This window comes from Theobroma umbraticum, unplaced genomic scaffold, assembly GCF_002168275.2.
Source record: "Theobroma umbraticum cultivar Fairchild unplaced genomic scaffold, ASM216827v3 scaffold_299.0, whole genome shotgun sequence".
Taxonomy (NCBI): domain Eukaryota; kingdom Viridiplantae; phylum Streptophyta; class Magnoliopsida; order Malvales; family Malvaceae; genus Theobroma; species Theobroma umbraticum.
Genome location: NW_018397285.1, coordinates 66,627 through 89,138, shown reverse-complemented (window position 1 = coordinate 89,138; position 22,512 = coordinate 66,627).

Genomic DNA, 22,512 nt, shown 5'->3' with positions numbered 1-22,512 from the left:
TAACCCTTGGCCTTGCCACGTAAATCACATACTATGGCCCCAACCATGTTTAACAACCCGTCGGTGACCCAAAAGTTCTCTAGCTAGAGCTCACTTGCGCACAAGGGTCACACTTAACCAAAGTGACAATTGGCCTACTTTCGACGCTCTCAGTTTTTTGAGGCTTTTCCTTTAAATCGTTTGAGATTAAAGTTCAATAATCCTTCAAATTGCTTTTCACATTAAATGGCATGTTGAAAACACTTTGTACAAAGATTGGAATAAAACCGGTGCTCACACTTACATTTAAATCATTTAACAAATGCATTTAGCTATGCATATCACACTAAAATACAAGGCATGGATTTTGATGCAAACATTGTGAAAGGCTTGTTTCTCAGTTTCTAAAACTCTTTCCATATATAGCTTATCTATCGATAAATCCAAATCACTTTAAAAACACTTGCATCCACAATTTCCTATGGTTTCTACCAGTTCATGCTTTCCACAATAGTAATATACAAATCATTGTAAATCCATTTTAAAAATGGCCTATCAAGGCTAACAGCTCATGCTATCCGCAAATGCACTAAAGGAAAACCAACGATGTTTATTAACATAAAATAATATATAGTATGGAGATTTTTAAAATCGACACCCCCTACTCACTTTACAATAGCGAGATGCTACGTCGTTATTGACTCAAGTGCGTATCTAGCTAATTCTACTTGCCGATCTCCCTTTACCTCCTCCGGTATGCCACTACGACAAACATTTCCTAGCAACAAATTAAACTCAATATGCTTAATCATACGCATATATGGGCAGCAACTTGATTAATGATTCCTAAACCGAATTTCATATTTTTCATCAACCTCAACCACAAGCATTTTAACAAACATTTCACATATTATCAACTGTTCATAACCAACACAACACAATTTAGACATATTGCATGCTCACCTCTCGGTTTTAGCTTAAGTCCCACATATGATTCCCAATTTCCTCCCATCTATGGTCATCATTGCTGTCACAAATAAAAACAATTAGCACACATCTCATTTCTCTTATTTACTTGTGATTTCAAGACTAAAATACTCACCCATTGCTTAACTATCTCAAAATCACCCATTGCTGCCACATGCATGCATCTATTTCTTTCAAATGTTAGAGGACCTTTACTGCCACAAACATTCTCATACAATTACCAACTCATTTCCTCAACAAATCATATCCAAATTCAAGGTTCTACTTACCTTCTTTAGGTTGGAATCACTAGGCCAAACCCCTCATGCCTTCTTAAAGCTCCAACCATGGCATACGTGAGAAAACCTTTCGGTATTTCTCCTAACTTCCATAAAACTCAGCTTTCTCCAAGCCCTTTTCACTCAACTCTTTCTCTCCTCTCTGGTGGAAGCCTCACAAGGCTATTTTCCTTCTATCTCTCTTCCAAATGGGCGGATCTATAATGGTACTCACTTGTTTTCTTCACATTTTTCTTTTGAAAATCGAGCCTTTTCTTGCATGTTACTTTTCTTCTCTTTTCTCTCCCCCTCTCGGGTGGTGGACAAAACAAGGGTAAAATGAGCCTTCATCCCATTTCTCATTGTTAGGGTAGATTGCCCAAGGAAATGGCAACATTTCGTTTCATTTCTTCTCTCATGGGTGGATTGCCCAAAGTTTGGTCATTTTATCATTTTCCTTTTACTTTCTTGTGGTTAAAATCACAAGGTAAAAAAGCTTTTGAAACCTTTTCACCCACCACCATCATTGTCCATTCTTTTTCCACTATTTTCTTTTGTTTTATCTTTACAAGTCATGCCAATCAATTCTTCTCTTTGTTATTAGCACCACCTCCCATTGGTGGCTTGTTCATGCAATGTTTCCTTTTATTTCATTTGTAATACATTTCACATGTATTTTATTGCATTTCATTTTCATTTACTTTCAATACCACCTTACCATCCAATAATATTTTATGCTATGATTATACCTTTTCCTTTTCAAATCACATTACCATCCTTATGTTTTTCACTATGGGCTATCCTTGCCAAACCATTGTTTTCCCCCATTTAAATACTCTTTATTCTTGTTTTCTTTATCAACTTTCACATGGTGGGGTCCCACATGTTCCCTACTAATTTCCTTCTTTTCCAATGCAATGATTTGCATGTAATAGTGAATTTTGCATGCATATCTCATATTCCACATAATCTAACCTTCCTTGGTTAGTAAATGTCCATTTAATTAAAACTACACATATGTCCTCAAACTTTTTCTTATTTACCATTTAACCCTCCAAACTTTCATCGTTTACAATTTGATCCTTCCAGAATGTTTTAAACTCTAATTTTCTTCTATCTTCCTTCCTTTAAACGTGTGCAAACAGTATATAAAATTTGCACTTCACTAAGGTATCACCATAATATATACTTAACTGCGCTAGCTTTATTTAATAAAGGCATGCGAGCCCCGTTAACATCTTTTTTCTTCTAAATTCTTTCTTACTTCTTCTCCCCCCCTTAGATTAACTGCATACTTCTTCTTCACAACAAATTTCGACAATAGTTAAAATATTAATATTTTAATATTATTTTATTAATAAAATATTATTTTATTTTAAAATTTTTCACTTGTGTCCTTGAGACCTAAAATGTCTCACTTTGTCCCGGTTCACCTCCGATTCACCCTTTTAACATGCTAATTCATCCTTGATAAAAATATTATTATTTAATTACTATTTTCTCACGTGTAGAATATTTTATTCTGAATTATTTCGAATCATTCCTTTCACCCTCCATCACTCTTAAATACTTTAACTAACTTCAATTAGTATCCAATAAGCTCTATTAGCCACTATATCAAACTATAGGGTGTTACAATCATGCCTTTGAAAGCCTAGTTACTTACTTTAAATAATTTTATAATCTTATAAATGATTTTAAATTGAAACCCTTTTTGATTTAGTTAAAACAGATCATAATTGCATGTCTATATTGAGAAACTTGAAAAGGAAGCTATGAATTGACAAGAAAAGTTCATATATCATCAGTTATGCCTCCGAAAGTCTCGTTACTCCATTTAAATAGTTTTCTAATCCTATAAATTATTTTGAATCAAAATCTTTTAAGTTTTTAGTTAAAATCAATCATAATTGGATATTTACATTTGGAAGCGTGAAGAGAATGCCATCCATTGACAAGAGAAGTCAATTTATAGTCATTCATATCATTGAAAGCCTTGCTACTTGCTTCAAATGGTTTTATAATCCTATCAATGATTTTAGATTGAAATCTTTTTGGTTTTTAGTTAAAATCGATCATAATTGGATGTTTGCATAAGAAAATGTCAAGTGAATACCATCCATTGATAAGAAATGTCCATTTATAGTCACTCATACCTTTGAAAGCCTTGTTACTCGCTTTAAGTGGTTGTATAATCTTATATATAATTTTAAATCAATTTTTTTATTTTTTGTTAAAATAGATCATAATTGGATATTTGCATCCAGAAACATGAAGCGAAAGCCATCCAATGGCAAGAAAAGTCTATTTATATTCACTCATGCTTTCGAAAGCCTAGTTACTTGTTGTCAATAGTTTTATAATCTTATAAATGATTTTAAATCAAAACTTTTTTCATTTTTGGTTAAAATCCATCATAATTAGATGTTTGCATTGGGAATTGTGAAGTGAATGCCATCTTTTGACAAGAAAAGTCCATTTATAGTTATTCATACCTTTGAAAGCCTTGTTACTTGCATTAAGTGGCTTAAAAATCTTATAATTGATTTGAAATCATTTTTTTTTCATTTTTAGTTCAAATAGATCATAATTGGATATTTGCAATACGAAATGTGAAGCGAAAGTCATTCATTGATAAGAAAAGTTTATTAATAGTCACATATACTTTTGAAAGCCTAGTTACTCGCTTTCAATAGTTTTATAATCTTATGAATGATTTTAAACTAAACTTTTTTTTTGTTTTTACTTAAAATAGATCATAATTAGATGTTTACATTAAGAAATGTGAAGCAGATGCCATCCATTAACAAGAAAAGTTTATTTATAGTTACTCATGCTATCGAAAGTCTTATTACTCATTTTAAATGATTTTATAATATATAAATGATTTTAATCCAAAATATTTATCATTTTGTTTAATATATGTCATAATTGAATGTTTGCATCAAGAAATATGAAACCAAACTTCCATTGATGGTCAATCATGCCTTCGAAAACCTTGTTACCTGTTTTAAATGATTTTATAATCTTATAAATGATTTTAAATCAAAATATTTTTTTGTTTTGGTTAAAACCGATCATAATTGGCTGTTTGCATCTGGAAATGTGAAGTAAATGTCATCTATTGACAAAAAAAGTTCATTTATAGTAATTCATTCCATCAAAAGCTTAATTACTCACTTTAAATGGTTTTATTATCTTATAAATAATTTTAAATTGAAATTTTTTTTATTTTTGTTAAAATAGGTTATAATTGATAAGAAAAGTTCATTTATAGACAATCATGCCTTCGAAAAGCCTTGTTACTCACTTTCAATAGTTTTCTAATCTTACAAATGATTTTAGATCAAAATGTTTTTCATTTTTTCTTAAAATCAATAACAATTGGATGTTTGCATCTAGCAACGTGAGCAGATGCCATCCATTCATAAGAAAAATCAAGTTGTATTTATTTATTCCATCGAAAAACTTGCTATTTTGCTTCAAATATTTTTATAATCTTATCAATGATTTGAAATCAAAACCTTTTTGGTTTTTAGTTCAAATCTATCATAATTTAATCTTTACATTGGGAAATGTGAAGTGAATACCATCTATTAACAACAAAAGTCCATTTATAATTACTCATGTCTTCAAAAGCCTTGTTACTGACTCTAAGTGATTTTATAATCTTATAAATGGTTTTAAATTAATTTTTTTTTCATTTTTCATTGAAACATATCATAATTGGATATTTGCATTAAGAAACGTGAAGCAAAAATGATCCATGGATAAGAAAAGTCTATTTATATTTACTCATGCCTTCGAAAGCCTTATTATTCTCATTAAGTGGTTTTATAATCTTATAAATGATTTTAAATTAATTTTTTTTTTTAGTTAAAACATATCATAATTGATATTTACATCAGAAAATGTGAAGCAAAAGTCATCCATTGACAAGAAAAGTCCATTTATATTCACCTATGCCATCAAAAGCCTAATTAGTTGTTTTAAATAGTTTAATAATTTATAAATGATTTTAAACAATAATCTTTTTTGTTTTTGGATAAAATAGATCATAATTCAATGTTTGCATTGAAAAACGTGAAGTGGTAGCCATCAATTGATAAGAAAAGTCTATTTACATTTAATCATGCCTTCAAAAGCCTTGTTGCTCACTTTATATGGTTCTATAATCTTAAAAATGATTTTAAATCAAAATATTTTTTATTTTTGATTAAAACAGATCATAATTGGATGTTTATATAGAGAAACATGAAGTCGATGCCATCATTGACAAAAAAGGTCCATTTATAGTCACTCATTCCATCAAAAGGCTTGTTACTTACTTTAAAGGGTTTTATGATCTTATAAATGATTTTAAATTATAATCTTTTTCATTGTTTGTACAAGTTGATCATAATTGGATATTTGCATTGGGAAACATGAAATAAATTCTTTCCATTGACAAGAAAAGTCTATTTGTAGTCACTCATACCTTCGAAATTATTATTACTCGTTTTAAATGATTTTATAATTTATAAATAATTTTAAATCAAAAACTTTATTGTATTTGGTTACAATCAATCATAATTGGATGTTCACATTGACAAATGTGTAGCTGATACCATCCATTGACAAGAAAAGCCTACTTACAGTGACTCATGCCTTCAAAAGCATTATTACTCACTTTAAATGGTTTTATGATCTTATAAATGATTTTAAATCAAAATATTTTTTATTTATGATTAAAATAGATTATAATTGAATGTTTTCATTGAGAAACATGAAGTGAATGCCATCCACTGACAAGAAAACTCCATTTGTAGTAACTTATGCCTTTGAAAACTTAGTTACTAGCTTTAAATAGTTTTATAATCTTATAGATGATTTTAAATCAAAATATTTTTTATTTTTGGTTAAAACATATTACATTTAGATGTTTACAATGGGAAACATGAGGCGGATGCTATCCATTGACAAAAAAATCTCTATTTATGGTCAATCATGCCTTCGATAGCCTTGTTACTAACTTTAAATGGTTTTACAATCTTATAAATGATTTTAAATCAAAATCTTTTTCATTTTTGGTTAAAACATATCATAATTTGTTGTTTCCATTGAGGAACATGAAGCAAAAGCCATCCATTGATAAGGTAATTCCATTTATAGTCACTTATGCTTTTGAAAGCCTTGTTACTTGCTTTAAATGGTTTTATAATCTTATAAATGATTTTAAACTGAAAGCTTTTTTTGTTTATGCTTAAAATAAGTTATAATTATATGTTTGCATTAGGAAACATGAAGTAAATACCATCCATTGACAACAAAAGTCTATTTATAGTCAATCATGCCTTCAAAAGCCTCATTACTTGCTTTAAATGGTGTTATAATCTTATAAAAGATTTTAAATCAAAATCTTTTTCATTTTTGGTTACAACATATTAGATTAGAATGTTGGCATCAGGACATGTGAAGTGGATGTCATACATTTATAAGAAAACTCTATTTATAGTCAATCATGCCTCCGATATCCTTGTTGCTTTCTTTAAACGGTTTTATAATCTTATAAATGATTTTAAATCAAAATGTTTTTCATTTTTGTTAAAATCAATTATAATTGGTTGTTTACATTAGGAAACATGAAATGGTTGCCATCCAATGATAAGACAAGTTTATTTATAATCACTCATTCCATTAAAAGCCTAGTTAGTTACTTTAAGTGGTTTTATAATCTTATAAATGATTTTAAATTGAAATCTTTTCATTTTTGATTAAAACATATCATACTTTCATATTGGAATTGGGGAACATGAAGTAGAGTTACCCATTGACAAGAAAATTCCATTTCTAGTCAATCATGCCTTTGAAAACCTTGTTAATTGCTTTAAATAATTTTATAATCTTATAAATGATTTTAAATCAAAATCATTTTTGTTTTTGGTTAAAATCAATTGTAATTGGATGCTTGCATCAAGAAATGTGAATTGAATGCCATCAATTTAAAAGAAAAGTTCATTTGTAGTCAGTCATGTCTTCAATACCCTAGTTACTATTTTTAATGGTTTTATAATCTTATAAACAATTTTAAATCAAAATCCTTTTTGTTTTTGGTTAAAACAAATCATAATGGGATGTTTGCATCAAGAAACATAAAGCGAAAGATATCAATTGATAAGAAAAGTCCATTTATATTCAGTCATGCATTCAAAAACCTTGTTACTCATTTTAAATGGTTTTATAAATGATTTAAAATCAAAATCTTTATCATTTTTGGTTCAAACAAATCATAATTGGATGTTTTCATCGAGAAACGTGAAGCAGATACCATCCATTAATAGAAAAAATCCTTTTATAGTCACTCATAGCATCAAAAGTATAATTACTCACTTTAAATGGTTTTGTACTCTTATAGATGATTTTATATCAATTTTTTTCTTTTTGGTTAAAATAGATCATAATTGGATGTTTGCATTAGAGAACATGAATTGAAAACCATCTATCAATAAGTGCATTATACTCAGCCATGCCTTTGAAACCCTCGTTATTTGCTTTAAATGGTTTTATAATCTTATAAATGATTTAAAATCATTTATGCTTTTGATTAAAATCAATCATATTTAGATGTTTGCATAGGGAATGTTAAGCAGATGCCATCCATTAACAAGAAAAGTCTATTTATCGTCATTCATGCCATCAAAAGCCTGTTACTTGCCTCAAATAGTTTTATAATCTTATAAATTATTTTAAGCAAAAATCATTTTTATTCTTATGTAAAATAGATCATAATTTGATGTTGCATCAGGAAACATAAAGCAAAAGCCATCCATTGATAAGAAAAGTCCATCTAGTAACTCTTGCCTTCGAAAGCCTAGTTGCTCACTTTAAATTATTTTAAAATCTTATAAAAAATTTTAAACCAAAATCTTTTTCATTTTTACTTAAAATAAATCAAAATTGGATGTTTGCAGCAGGAAACATGAAGCAAATGCCATCAATTGACAAGAAAGTCCATTTATAGTCATTCATGTCTTTAAAAGCCTCGTTACTTTCTTTAAATGGTTTTCTAATATTATAAATGATTTTTAATCAAAATCTTTTTCATTTTTGGTTAAAATTAATCGTAATTGAATGTTTGCATCTGGAAACATGAAGTGAATGCCATCCATTGATAAGAAAAGGCAATTTATAGTCATTCATACCATCGAAAGCCTTGCTACTCGCTTTAAATAGTTGTATATTTTTATCCATGATTTTAAATTGACATCGCCTTGGTTTTTCATTAAAATCTGTTATAATTGGATGTTTGTATTGAGAAATGTCAAGTGAATGCCATTCATTGATGAGAAATGTCCATTTATAGTCACTTATGCCTCCGAAAGCCTTGTTACTCGCTTTAAGTAGTTTTATAATCTTATAAATGATTTTAAATCAAATTGTTTTTCTTTTTTAGTTAAAATAGATTATAATTGGATATTTGCATCATGAAACTTGAAGTAAAAGTCATCTATTGACAAGAAAAGGTCATTTATTGTCAGTCATTTTTTCAAAAGCTTTGCTATTCATTTTAAAAAGTTTTATAATCTTATAAATGGTTTTAAATCAAAATTTTTTTATTTTTTGTTAAAGTCAATCATAATTAGATGTTTGCATTGGGAAATGTGAAGTGGATGGCATCCATTGACAAGAAAAGTTTATTTATAGTCACTCGTGCGATAGAAAGCTTAGTTATTTGGCTTAAATGATTTTACAATCTAGTAAACAATTTTAAATAAAAATCTTTTTCATTTTTTATTAAAATAGATCATAGTTGGATTTTTCCATTGGAAAACTTGAAGCAAAAACCATCTGTTGACAAGCAAAGTCCATTTATAGTCACTCATGTCTTTGAAAACCTTAATTCTAGCTTTAAGTGGTTTTATAATCTTATAAATGATTTTAAATCATTTTTTTTCATTTTTGGTTAAAACAGATCATAATTGGATGTTTGCATTAGAAAATGTGAAGCACAAGGCACCCATTGATAAGAAAATCCATTTATAATTACTCATACCTTCAAAAACTTAGTTACTCACTTTAAATAGTTTTATAATCTTATAAAAGATTTTAAACTGTAATCCTTTTTATTTTTACTTAAAATAGATCATAATAGGATATTTGCATTTGAAAATGTGAAGTGGAAGCCACCCATTCATAAGAAACCTCTAGTTAACATCACTTATTCTGAGATGTTTGCATGGGGAAACATGAAGCAAAAGCCATCCATTGACAAGAAAAGTCTCTTTATACTCACTCATGCCTTCGAAAGCGTAGTTACTAATTTTCAATGGTTTTAAATGGGCTTTTCTTATCAATGAATGGCTTTTGCTTCAAGTTTCTTGATGTAAATATCTAATTGTGATTTGGTTTATGTAAAAAAGAAAAATAATTCTATTTAAAATCATTTATATTATTATAAACCACTTAAAGCGAGTAGCAAGGCTTTTGAAGGCATAAGTAACTATAAAACTATTTAAAATCATTTCTGGTCAATTGATGGTATTCACTCAATGTTTCCCAATGTAAACATCCAATTATGATAGATTTTAATGAAAACCACAATGATGTTGATCTAAAATCATTGATAAGAATAGAAAATCATTTAAAGCGAGCAACAAGGCTTTCAATGGCATGAATCACTATAAATTAACTTTTCTTATCAATGGATAGCATTTGCTTCATGTTTCTAGATGCAAACATCCAATTGTGATTAATTTTAACCAAAAATTAAAAAGATTTTGATTAAAATCATTTGTAATATTAAAAAATCATTTAAAGAAAGTAACGATGCTTTGAAAGGCATGAATGACTATAAATGGACTTTTCTTGTCAATTAATGGCATTTGCTTCATGTTTTCTAATGAAAGCAACCAATTTTGATATGTTTTAAGTAAAAACAAAAAACATTTTGGTTTAAAATCATTTATAAGATTTCAAAATAATTCAAAGTGAGTAACTAGTATTTCAAAGGCAAAAGTGACTATAGATGGACTTTTCTTGTCAATGGGTGGCTTTTACTTTGTGTTTCTTGATACAAAAACTAATTACGATATGTTTTACCTAAAAAAGAAAAAGATTTTTGTTTAAAATCATTTATAAGATTATAAAACTATTTAAAGTGAGTAATTAGGCTTTTGATGGCGCAAGTGACTCTAAATGGGTGTTTTTTCTTAATGGATGGCATCTGCTTCACATTTCCCTATGCAAACATCCAATTATGATTGATTTTAGCTAAAAGCAAAAAAGATTTTGATTTTAAATCATTTATAAGATTTGAAAACCATCTAAAGCATATAATAAGACTTTCAAAGGCATGACTAAATATAAATGGACTTTACTTATCAATTGATAGCTTTCGCTTCATATTTCTAAATGCAAACATCCAATTATGATCCGTTTTAACTAAAAATAAAAAGATTGTGATCTAAAATCATTTATAAGATTATAAAACCATTTAAAGTAAGTAACTAGGCTTTCGATGACATGAGTAAATATAAATGGAGTTTTGTTGTCAGTGGATGACATTCGCTTCATGTTTAACAATGCAAAAGATCCAATCAAGATTGATTTTAACTAAAAATAAAAAACATTTTGATTTACAACTATTTATAGGATTACAAAACGATTTCAAGAGAGTAACAAGGATTTCAAAGGCATGAATGAATATAAATTAACTTTTCTTGTTAATGGATGGCATTTGTTTCATATTTCTTAATGCAAACATCCAATTATGATTGCTTTTAACCAAAAATAAAACTTTTTTTATTTAAAATCATTTATAAGATTAAAAAACTGTTTAAAGCTAGCAACAAGGCTTTTGAAGGTATGAGTAAATATAAAGGGACTTTTCTTGTCACTTGATGGCTTTTGCTTCACGTTTTTAGATGCAAACATCCAATTATAATCTATTTTAATCAAAAACAAAATAGATTTTGATTTTTAATCATTTATGAGATTATAAAAATATTTAAAGTAATTAAATAGGCTTTCGATGGCATGAGTAACTATAAATGGACATTTTTTGTCAATTGATGGCTTTTGCTTCACATTTTCTGATGCAAATATCCAATTATGATCGATATTTAAAATCATTTATAAGATTATAAAACCACATGAAGTGAGGAACAAGGCTTTCGATAGCCTTCAGTTCATGTTTCCCAATGCATAGAGCCAATTGTGATAAATTTTAACCAAAAATCAAAACAATTTCAATTGAAAATCAGTGATAAGATTATAAAACCATTTAAAGCGAGTAACAAGGCTTTCGATGGCATGAGTAACTATAAATGGACTTTTCTTGTCAATGGATGACTTCCACTTTAGGTTTTCTAATGCAAAGATCCAATTATGATTGATTTTAACTAAAAACAAAAAATGATTTTGATTTAAGATCATTGATAAGATTATAAAACTATTTAAAATGAGTAACATGACTTTTGGTAGTATAAGTGACTAGAAATTGACTTTTCTTGTTAGTGGATGGCATTCGCTTCATGTTTCCTAATTCAAACATTAAAATGTAATATGTTTTAACAAAAAATGAAAAATATTGAGTTAAAATCATTTATAAGATTATAAAACCATTTAAAGCGAGTAACTAGGATCTCGAGGGTATGAGTGACTATAAATAGACTTTTCTTGTCAATGGATGACATTCACTTCATGTTTCCTAATGCAACCATTAAAATGTAATCTGTTTTAACTAAAAATGGAAAAGATTTTGGGTTAAAATCATTTATAAGATTATAAAACCATTTAAAGTGAGTAATAAGACTTTGGAGGCATGAGTGACCATAAATGGACTGTTCTTATCAATGAATGGCATCTACTTCACATATTACAATGCAAACATCCAATTATGATTGACTTTAACCTAAAATGAAGAAGATTTTGAGTTAAAATCATTTATAGGATTATAAAACCATTTAAAAAGAGTAACTAGGTCTTTTTAGGCATGATTGATTATAAACGAAATTATCTTGTCAATAGATGCCATTTGCTTCATGTATCAAGATGAAAACATCCAATTCTGATTGATTTTAACCTAAAATGAAAAATATTTTGATTTAAAATCATTTATAAGATTATAAAAACATTTAAAGCGCATAACAAAGCTTTCGAAGGCATGACCGACTATACATGGACTTCTTTTTTCAATGGATGCTGTCTACTTCACGTTTCCTAATTCTAACATCCAATTATGATTGATTTTAATCAAAAACAAAAAAAACCTTTGTTTGAAAATCATTTATAAGATTAGAAAATCATTTAAAATGAGCAATAAGGCTTTTGAAGGCATGACTAACTATAAATGGACTTTCTTGTCAATTGATGGCTTTTGCTTCATGTTTTCTAATGCAAACATCCAATTATGATCTCTTTTAACTAAAAACAAGAAAGAATTCGATTTAAAATCATTTATAAGATTATAAATCTATTTAAAGTGAGTAACTAAGCTTTTGATGGTATGAGTGACTATATCGAGACTTTTCTTGTGAATGGATGGCATTTGTTTCACGTATCATGATGTGAACATCCAGTTATGATTGCTTTTAACCAAAACAAAAGGATTTTGATTTAAAATCTTTTATAAGATTACAAAAACATTTAAAGAATATAACAAGATTTTCGAAGGCATGATTGACAATAAATAGAGTTTTCTTGTTAATAGATAGCATCTGCTTCATGTTTCCCAATTCAAACTATTGGTATATGCCCTTGAGCCAATTAGATTTGTCAAGGAATAGATATTGACATTTAATGCATATTTAATCTCACAATTTTATGTAATAGGGTTATTCCTTCATGTTAGTGCAATAATAAGGAGTTATTAAGTACTAATTGGATGAAGACCATGGAACATAAAGTCCTTGCGAGAGAATTATAAAGTTGTTATCAAAGCCATTTTCCTAAAATTGTTCCTGATCATTGTATTGTCAAGACAAGGCATTGATAATGCTCAAAGACTGGTACATGTTAAGCCTCTTTATTTGGAAAGTAAGCAATCGATCTCATAAATTGAAGTATATGAGATACTTGAGGATAACATATAGGTGCTTGTTAAAGAACAAGTTCACTGAACATGACCCGCTATGAGAACTCCATTTGGTATTTCACTCAAATGTCTATGGAAAATATTCTCATGTGATAGTCATGCAACTAGTCCTTAGACTTGAGATACTAGGTCATCTTATATAGGGAATGACATACTTTGATTTCACCCTTACGGGTTTGGAAGCAACCAAATGCCTAAATAGGTGTTTTTGGGTATGTCATGAAGCATGCGAAGGTGAATGAGAGGTTAAGAGAGGATTCATCACCCGAAGTGATATGAGGGGATGTATCTCGCTTATTCTCAATTCTTGATTAACTTGTATAAAGTCGTTGGTCAAAACATGATGAATTTGAGGAAAATTAGTTTCTTAAATTCATAAGGTTAGTCATGAATTATGAGAACTAATATGGAATGCCATAAGTAGACACCGAGCCATGCTTAATGACATATCTGGGATATTTGATGAAAAGATCGTATTGCACAGAGAGGTTTATCACTGAAGGGCTTTGTCAAATTCTTTAATTGACTCTCTAACATTTGGAGGTGGTCATGATATATTGCTAAATGCCACTCATGATCTATAAATATAAATTAATTATCAAATTGATATTTGATTATGAGTTATATTTATTGTCAACATGTTAGAAGCCTAATGGCTCACACATATTAAGTGACATGATTGAGATTAAATAAAGATAATTAATTAAGTTGGACTTAATTGGAAGAGACCAAAATAAAGTGAAAAATTAATTAAGTTCTTAGAGACTTAATTAAATTAAAATAAAACTATTCTATTTAGGGTTACAAAATTAGTTTGGCTATATAAATATGTTATATTAACAAACTAAAAGCAAGAAGTCTCCAACCACTTTTCAACCGTTTTATAAGATAAGAAAAGAAAAAATAATTTTTTTGTCTGACAAAATAAGATTCAGCAAGAATTTTGATCTTTTTGTTTTAGAAACAAAACTTGCTAGCACAAGTAAAATCTTACCTTGGAGAAGGTCTTATTCAATCACTTTGTGGATTACAGTTAGAAGCTAACAATTGGGTGGCTGAACATTTGACAAATCCTAAAAGTGAAGAAGTAAAGATTTTTGGATTTAATTGGCTCTTGATTATGATATCTAGAGCAAGGTATGTAATTCTTAAACCTATGAGTGTTTATAATTTATTTGAAAGTTACATGAAAAACACAAATATTGATCTTGTAGGATTCGACTATTTCTCTGATTAAATATTATTTTTTTGTTGTGTTATATTTTAATTTTTGATTATTTTTCATGTTTAAGCATGGGGTCAAATCCAAACACAAACATCTAATTATGACTGCTTTTAACCAAAAACAAAAAATATTTTGATTTAAAATCATTTATAAGATTAGAAAGCTATTTAAAGTGAGCGACGTGGCTTATGAAGTCATAAGTGACTATAAATGGACTTTTCTTGTCAATGGATGGCATTCACTTTACTTTTTCCAATGCAAACATCCAATTTTGATCGATTTTAACAAAACAAAGAAATAGTTTTTGATTTAAAATCATTTATAAGATTATAAAACCATTTAAAACCAGTAACAAGGCTTTCGATGGCGTTAGTAATTATAAATGGACCTTTCTTATCAATGGATAACATCCACTTCATGTTTTTTGATGTAAAGATCAAATTATGATTGATTTTAACCAAAAACAAAAATGATTTTGATTTAAAATCATTTATAAGATTATAAAACTATTTAAAGCGAGTAACAAGGCTTCCGAATACATAAGTGAATATAAATGGACTTTTCTTGTCAATGGATGGATTTCACTTCATGTTTCCTGATGCAACATCCAATTATGATCTGTTTTAACCAAAAACAAAAAAGATTTTGATTTAAAATCATTTATAAGATTACAAAACTATTTGAAGAGAGTAAATAGGCTTTCGATGTTATGAGTGACTATAAATGGACTTTTCTTGTTAGTGGATGGCATCCGCTTCACATTTCTCAATGCAAACATCTAAATGTGATCTATTTTAGCCAAAAACTAAAAAATTTAAATTTAAATCATTTATAAGATTATAATACTATTTAAAGAGAGTAACAAGGCTTTCGAAAGAATGGCTAACTATAAATGGACTTTTCCTGTCAATGGATGACTTTGACTTCATGTTTCTTGATGCAAACATCTAATATGATTTGTTTTAACCAAAATTGAAAAACATTGATGTAAAATCATTTATAAGATTATAAAGTCACTTATGGTGAGTAACAAGGCTTTCAAAGGCATTAATGACTAAAAATGGACATTTCTTGTTAATAGATAGCATTCGCTTTGTGTTTCCCAATTGAAACATCCAATTATAATCTATTTTAAGGAAAAATCAAAAAGATTTTGATTTAAAACTATTTAGAAAAGTATAAAATCATTTAAAGCGAGTAATAAGGGTTTCGATGGTATGAGTGACTATAAATGGATATTTTTTATCAATGGATGGAATTTGCTTCACATTTTCTGATACAAACATTTAACTTTGATTGGTTTTACCTAAAAACAAAAAAGCTTTAGATTTAAAATTATTTATAAGATTATAAAACCTTTCAACACGAGTAATGAGGCTTTCGAAGATATGATTAACTATTAATGGAGTTTTCTTGTCCATGAATGGGTTTCCCTTGATAGTTCTTGATGCAAACATCCAATTAAGATCTGTTTTAACTAAAAATGAAAACGATTTTGCTTTAAAGTCGTTTATAAGATTATAAAACTATTTAAATCAAGTAACTAAGCTTTTAATGGCATGAATAACTATAAATGGACTTTTCTTATCAATGGATGGCATCTGCTTTCCAATTCCTAATGCAAACATCCAATTATGATTGATTTTACCCAAAAATGGAAAAGTTTTCTATTTAAAATCATTTACAAGATTATAAAACCATTTAAAGAAAGCAACAAGACTTTTGAAGGCATGACTGACCGTAAATGGATTTTTCTTATTAATGGATAGCATCCACTTCATGTTTTCCAATGCAAGCATTCAATTATAGTAGGTTTTAACAAAGAACAACAAAGCTTTTGATTTATGTTTTATTTATAGCAATTTATAAGATTGTAAATGATTTATATATTGTAATATTGATTATAATATGTTATCAAAATCATAATTATTCATAGATAAACCATTTTAAGCTTTTGAAGGCATGATAAACTTAAAATGCTATTTTCTTGTCAATCGATAGCATCCACTTCACGTTCTTAATGCAAATATCCAACTATGATAGGTTTTTAACCAAGAACAACAAAGGTTTCTATTTATTTTTGATTGATAATCATTTACAAGTTTATAAATGAATTTTATGTTAATATTAATGATAATATGTTATCAAATTGATAAGTATTCATTGATAAACCATTTCAAGCATTCAAAGGCATGATAAACTTAAAATGGTCTTTTCTTGTTAATGAATGGCATCCATTTTTCATCACCCAATGCAAACATCCAATTAACCAAGAACAAAAAAACTATCAATTTATTTTTGATTTATAATCATTTATAAGATTATTAATGAATTATACATCATAGTATTGATGCTAATATGTTATCAAAATGGTAATTATTCATTGATAAGCCATTTCAAGCCTTCAAAGACATTATAAACTTAAATGTTCTTTTCTTCTCAATGGATGGCATCCACTTCATGTTTCCAATCAAAACATCCAATTATGATAGATTTTAACCAAGAAGAAGAAAGTTTTCGATTTATGTTTTATTTATAATCAATTATAAGATTATAAATAAATTATATATCAGAACATTGATGTTAATATGTTATCAAAATGATAAGTATTCATTGATAACCCATTTCAAGCTTTTGAAGGTGTGATAAACTTAAAATGCTCTTTCTTCTAAATGAATAACATCCATTTCTCATTTTCGAATGCAAACATCCAATTATGATAAGTTTTAACTAAGAACAACAAAATTATCAATTTATTTTTAATTTTTAATCATTTATAACACTATAAATAAATTATATATCCTAATATTGCTGATAAAATGTTATAAAATGAGAATTATTTGTTAATAAACCATTTCAAGCTTTCGAAGGTATGATAAACTTAAAGTGCTCTTTTTTTGTTAATGGATAGCATCCACTTCATTTTTCACAATGCAAACATATAATTACAATAGGTTTTAGTAATGAACAACAAAGCTTTTGATTTTTTTTCAATTTATTGTTGATTTGTAATCATTTAGAAGATTATAAGTAAATTATATATCATAATATTAACTATAATATCTTATTGAAATGATAATTATTCATTGATAAACCATTCCAGGATTTCGAAGGCATTATAAACTTAAAATGCTCTTTTCGTCTCAATGGATGGCATCACTTCACATTTCTCAATACAAATATTCAATTATGATAGGTTTTAACTAAGAAGAAAAGAAACTTTTGATTTATTTTTGATTTATAATTAGTTATAAGATTATAAATGAATTATATATCATAATATTGATGATAATATATTATGAAAATAATAATTAGTCATTGATAATCCATTTCAAGCTTTCAAAGGCATGATAAACTTAAAATCTTCTTTTTTTGTCAAAAGATAGCATCCATTTTCTCAATACAAATATCCAATTATGGTATTATTTAACCAAGAACAACAAAGCTTTTGATTTATTTATGATTTGTAATCATTTATAAGATTATAAATGAATTACATATCATAATGTTGATGTTAATATGTTATCAAAATGCCAATTATTTGTTGCTAAAACATTTGAAGCTTTTGAAGCCATGATTAACTTAAAATGCTCTTGTCAATGGATGGCATCCACTTCATATTTCCCAATGTAAGCATCCAATTATGATAGATTTTAACCAATGACAAGAAAGGTTTCAATTTATAATCATTTATATGATTATAAATGAGTTATATATCATAACGTGTTATCAAAATGATAATGATTTGTTGATAAACCATTACAAGCTTTCGAAGGAATGATAAATGTAAAAGACTCTTTTTTTTTTCAATTGATAGCATCCATTTCATGTTTTCCAATACGAGCATCCAATTATGATAGTTTTAAACCAAGAACAATAAAGTTTTTAATTTATAATCATTGATAAAGCATTTCAAGCTCTCGATGGCATGATAAAATTAAAATCCTCTTTTCTTATCAAAGGATAGCACCAATTTCATGTTTTCCAATACAAATATCCAATTATGGTAGGTTTTAATCATGAACAACAAAGTTGTCGATTTATTTTTGATTTGTAATCATTTATAAGATTACAAATTAATTATAAATCATAATGTTGATGGTAATATGCTATCAAAATGATAATCATTCATTGGTAAACCATTTCAAGCTTTTGAAGGAATGATAAACTTAATGTGCTCTTTTTTTGTCAATGGATTCCATCTACTTCTCATTTCCTAATGCAAACATTCTATTGTGATAGATTTTAACCAAGAACAACAAAGCTTCGATTTATTTTTGATTTGTAATAATTTAAAAGATTATAAAAGAATTATATATGACAATATTGATGATAATGTGCTATCAAAATTATAATTATTCATTGATAAACTATTTCAAGCTTTCAAAGGCATTTTAAACTTAAAATGCTCTTTTCTTCTCAATAGATGGCATCCACTTTTCACATTTCCTAAAGCAAACATCCAATTGTGATAAGTTTTAACCATGAACAAGAAAGCATTTGATTTATTTTCAATTTATAATCAGTTATAAGATTATAAATGAATTACATATCATAATATTGTTGATAGTATGTTATCACAATGAATATTATTCATTGATAAACAATTTAAAGCTTTTAAAGGTATAATAAACTTAAAATCCTCTTTTCTTGTCATAAGATGACATCCACTTCACATTTCATAATGTAAACATCCAATTATGATAGGTTTTAAACAAAAGCAACAATGCTTTTCAATTTATTTCTAATTTTAAAAATTTATAAGATTATAAATGAATTATATATCATAACATTGATGATAATTTGTTATCAAAATGATAATTATCCATTGATAAACCATTTTAAGCTTTCAAAGGGAAGATAAACATAAAATGCTCTTTTTATTGTCAATGGATAGCATCCACTTCATATTTTCCTATGCAAACATCGAATTTTGATAGGTTTTATCCAAAAGCAAGAAAGCTTTCAATTTTTTTTTGGATTTATAATCATTTATGAGAATATAAATGAATTATATATTAGAATATTGATGAAATATTTTATCAAAATGATAATTATTCTTTGATAAAGCATTTCAAGTTTTCTAAGGCATAATAAACTTTAATGCCTTTTTCTTGTTTATGAATAGCATCCACTTTACGTATCTCAATACAAATATCTAGTTATGTTAGCTTTTAACCAATAACAAGAAAGCTTTCAATTTACTTTCAAGTTATAATCATTTCTAAGATTATAAATAAATTACATATCATAATATCGATGATAATATGTTATCAACATGATAATTATTTGTTGATAAACCATTTTAAGCTTTCAAAGTTATGATAAACTTAAAATCCTCTTTTCTTGTCAATGGATAGCATCCACTTCTCATTTTAAAATGCAAAAATCCAATTATGATAGGTTTTAGCAAAACACACCAAAGCTTTTCATTTAGTTTTGATTTATAATAATTTATAAGATTATAAATGAAATGTATATCATAATATTGATGATAATATGTTATCAAAAAGAAAATAATTCAGTTATAAACCATTTCAAGCTTTTGAAGGCATGTTAAACTTAAAATACCCTTTTCTTGTTAATGGATAGCATTCACTTCATGTCTCCCAATGCAAACATCCAATTAAGATTGTTTTTAATTAAGAACAAGAAAGCTTTCAATTTATTTTGATTTGAATCATTTACAAAATTATAGAAATATTATAAACCATAATATTGATCACAATATGTTATCAAAATGATAATTATTCAGTAATAAACCATTTTAAGCTTTCGAAGGCATGATAAGCTTAAAATGCTATTTTCTTGTCAATGGATAACATCCACTTCATGTTTTCCAATGCAAACATCCAATTATGATAGGTTGTAACCAATAATAGCAAAGCTTTCAATTTATAATTTTTTATAAGATTAAAAATGAATTACAAATCATAAGATTGATGATAATATGTTGTCAAAATGATAATTATTCATTGTTAAATCATTTTAAGCTTTTGAGGCATGATAAACTTAAAATCCTCTTTTCTTATCCAAGGATAGCTTCCACTTCATGTTTCCTAATGCAAACATCCAATCATGATAAGTTTTAATCAATAAAAACAAAGCTTTTGATTATTTTTTATTTGTAATCATTTATAAGATTATAAATGAATGATATATCATAATATTGAAGATAGTATGTTATCAAAATTATAATTATTCTTTGATAAACCAATTCAAGCTATCAAAGGCATGATAAACCTAAAATGCTATTATCTTGCCAATGGACAACATGCACTTCATGTTGTCCAATGCAAACATCCATTTATGATAAGTTTGAGCCATGAACAACAAAACATTCAATTTTTTTCGATTTATAATCATTTATAATATTATAATTGAATGATATATCACAATATTGATGATAATATGATATCGAAATGATAATTATTCATTAATAAACCATTTCAAGCTTTTAAAGGCAAGAGAAACATAAAATGCTATTTTCTTGCCAATGGATAGCATTTACTTCATGTTTTCCAATGCAAACATCCAATTATGATAGGTTGTAACCAATAACAATAAAGCTTTCAATTTATAACCTTTTGTATGATTAAAATTGAAATACAAATCATAATATTGATGATAATATGTTATCAAAATGATAATTATTCATTGATAAACTATGTCTAGCTTTCGAAGGCAACATACACTTAAAATCCCTTTTTCTTATGTAAGGATAGCATGCGCTTCACGTTTTCTAATGAAAAAATCCAATTATGATAGGTTTGAACCATGAACAGCAAAGCTTTCGATTGTTTTTATTTAAAATCATATATAAGATTATAAATGAATTATATATCATAATATCGATGATAATATGTTATCAAAATGATAATTATTCATTAACAAACCATTTCAAGGTTTCCAAAGCATGATAAACTTAAAATGTTGTTTTCTTATTAGTGGATAACATCCACTACATGTTTTTCAATGCAAACATCCATTATGATAGGTTGTAACCAATAACAATAAAGCTTTCAATCTATAACCTTATATACGATTAAAAATGAATTACAAATCATAATATTGATGATAATATGTTATCAAAATGATAATTATTTATTGATAAACCATTTCAAGCTTTCGAAGGCATGATAAACTTAAAATCTTCTTGTCTTATCTAAGAATAGCTTCTGCTTAATGTTTCCCAATGCGAACACCCAATTATGGTAGGTTTTAACTAAGAACAATAAAGCTTTCGATTTATTTTTGATTTGTAATCAGTTATAAGATTATAAATGAATTATATATCATAATATTGATAACAATATATTCACAAAATGATAATCATATTTGATAAACCATTTCAACCTATCAAAGGCATGATAAACCAAAAAATGCTATTGTCTTGTAAATGGATACCATGCACTTCACATTTCCAAATGCAAATATCCAATTATGATAGGTTTGAACCATGAACAACAAAGCGTTTGATTTTTTTTAGATTTATAATCATTTATAAGATTATAAATTAATTATATATCACAATATTGAAGATAATATATTATCAAAATGGTAATTATTCATTAATAAACTATTTCAAGCTTGCACCCAAACATTTGACTCATTGGTTGATGCATGATCCCCCCTGCCTAAAGAGCAGAATTCGAATCCCCCCTCCCCCAATTATAAAAAAAATAAAAAGAAAACCATTTCAAGCTTTTGAAGGCATGATATACTTAAAATGTTGATTTCTTGTTAATGGATAACGTCCACTTCATATTTCCAAATGCAAACATCCAATTATAATAGGTTGTAACTAATAACAACAAAACTTTCAATTTATAACCTTTTATACGATTAAAAATGAATTACAAATCTTAATATTGATGATAATATGTTACCAAAATGACAATTATTCATTGATAAACTATTTCAAGCTTTCGAAGGCATAATAAACATAAAATCCTCTTTTCTTATCCAAGGATAGTTTTCACTTCACGCTT